This window comes from Poecilia formosa, unplaced genomic scaffold, assembly GCF_000485575.1.
Source record: "Poecilia formosa unplaced genomic scaffold, Poecilia_formosa-5.1.2 Scaffold874, whole genome shotgun sequence".
Taxonomy (NCBI): domain Eukaryota; kingdom Metazoa; phylum Chordata; class Actinopteri; order Cyprinodontiformes; family Poeciliidae; genus Poecilia; species Poecilia formosa.
In genome coordinates this window covers 19,589-22,302 of record NW_006800813.1, presented here as the reverse complement: position 1 = coordinate 22,302, position 2,714 = coordinate 19,589, and positions in this window count along the sequence as shown.

The following is a 2,714-nucleotide window of genomic DNA, read 5'->3' as shown; positions in this document are numbered from 1 at the left end:
TGATTCTTGAGAATAGGGACAAAATGGGTTTTAATTTTCCCATATTTTTTTTATTATTTCTCAACCTTATGTATGCAGATATGACAAATAATGTTTTGGAAATGTAAAGATGCTAAGGTACAGGCTCCTAGTTGCAACATTTTTTAAAAAATTACATCTTTAATCGACCTGACCCAGAACTTTGTCATCAACATCTGACAAAAATAAATATAAAATGATTTTAAAATACCCTATTAGTGATATTTTTACCCATTTTACAGACAAATGCTTCTCAAGAAACAAAAGAAATATTTAAAACAAAAAACAACAAAAAAGTCCATCTGACGGAGTTGAAAAAAAGCCAAACTACCTCAATTTATATGATGTTATTCTGAAGGAGGCCATGAAATCCTTACATTATACCAAACTTAAGCTTTTATTTCACAAAATTTCATCACAGCTTTGAAAATGGTCACTTATGGAGTTGATACATCATGGTTGTGACAAGCAACTTAAGAATAAAACAGAAGAAAAAACTAAAGAATAACATAAGCTAACCAGAGCTAACTAGCCCTCCTAGCAAAGGAAGAGAAAGGAAGTGGTCACGGGGTCCTCAGAAGTTCTGGTGCCCCCCAATAATGCCTGATTTTTATTTCTTTATTTTTTTACATTCTTTTCATTTCTGACGGTGTTGACAAAAACTAGGGACAAATGTCAACGGAATTGGAAAATATCTAAAAATTATTTTTAATTCAATTTATCAATACTTTTATAATTATTTATATGACTACTTATACTTAATTGTTATAAATTATAATTTTAGTATTTCTTTAATTGTTTTAAACTATTATAATGTATTGAGTTCTGCTCCTGGACAAGGGATTTTACAGGCATCATCCACCGACTACAATGTTTAAAATTAAAAATATTCAGCAAACACCAGGAAAATATACATTGTTGTGCTCACATGACCCAGGTTAGTTTAGTCAGATATTTGAAAAAAATATATTTTGTTTTATTCAAATTTTGTGCTTTATCCATAGGACCTGTTTTGCCCCTATTCAAGAATCACTGAACTATTTTATACTCAGATTCAAAGATATGCCACTAAATAGGATAATATGATTATGACGGGTTTAGCTGATTTAACCCACATGCTTAGTTACTAATAGCATGCTTTTAATGAAAATTGTACTATCTAGTTTTAGAATTACTAATCTAGTAAATGATGAATGTATTTGAAAATTGTATTATCTGTGACTATATCAGATTCAAATGGAAATGGTGTGAAGGAAAATGTTTTGTTTAGTATTAGAAAATTGCTCAGGTTTACAGTGAATGGGGTTTTGGAAAATGATTGTGTTAACTTTTATACTTAGGGTTGAATGTTATATTTGATAGGTTAAAAAAAAGGAATGTTACTCCATTCTATTCTGTTGATTGTATGTACCACTTTTTGGATGATGGCAGGACTCAATCTTTTGAGGTGCTGAGTGCAGAAGAGCAAAATTGGGTTTGTGAAGATAACCTTTCCCTGAACTAAATCACCGAATTTAAGTTTGTTCCTGAGAATCTATGTAAGGAGAGATAGCGGGAGAGACTTCAGATTTCACAGCTATCTGTGAAATACTTTTCTTATGCTCTTCTTTGCCCAGATGGCCTTAGAACCGCAGGAGGCCAGGACAAGCTCTCCGCTCCTTTTGTTTAAACAAAAGGGGCAAATAGCCTTTGCTCTGAACAGTAAAAAAGGGAAGTTCTAAGTTTCTCAGAGTGTCCAAGATAGCTTCCAGTTGGTCAAGCAGAAGCACACCTCAGTTGAATATATTTGAAAGAAAAAACACACCTTATAAAAGTAATTCAGAAAAGCTGTTTCATTTGCTCTTTACGCACCAGCTCTTTCTCCAAAGACGCGTCTTTCCCTCTTTTTCCTATCCTCTTTGTCTCAGGTAAATGAATGTATGTCTCTGTTGTTCTGTTGTAAGTTTATGTGTTGTCTTCTATTTGATTAAACGCTGTAATTCTGTGACGTCAACAGGCATTGTTTTTCTCTGTGCCTGCACGTGGCCGTCGCGAGAGGACCCGGGATCATAAAGGAAGAGAGAGAGCCAAACTTTTTCCAAAATTAACTAATTCAGAGAAATCTTCCTTAACAGAAGTCATGTTTAAAAAAACAGGCATAGTCATTATTATTATAAGACAGCAGGTATTATAGCATTATACAAATATATACTATTGTTAACGGTGGCCACGGATGGATTGTAAAGGTGCAGGATAAGAACCACTCCAGGAGGGAATAATGTTGATCTTCTTTTAATGAAGATAACCGAACCGGAGTACAACTGGATAGTTTACGTGCTCTAACGCCGATGCAGAGAAACTTTACACGTTCACACCTGAGTCAGCGAGCATCCAGAACTAAAACAAAAACTTTGCCCCCAGAATACACAACCGCTGCATGCAGAATTACGTTAACGAAGTAAATGAACAGTAACGCACTTAAACTCAGGTCAGCCCAGTCAGTATGTGAAATAATGCAGACGACTTAGCTTGAACTAAGTCGTCACATTTAATTTGGCCTTTTTTCCCCCCTCCTTCCTCCTTCCTCCTCTTCACTTCTTCAGTTATTTTCTCTCCTCGGACGAAAGGAGGAAATAAACAACTTCCTCCAAAGTTTCAACATATCCACTCGTCTGACGGCTTCAACCGTTTTTTCTAAGAGACTTTGGTGTGTCTTT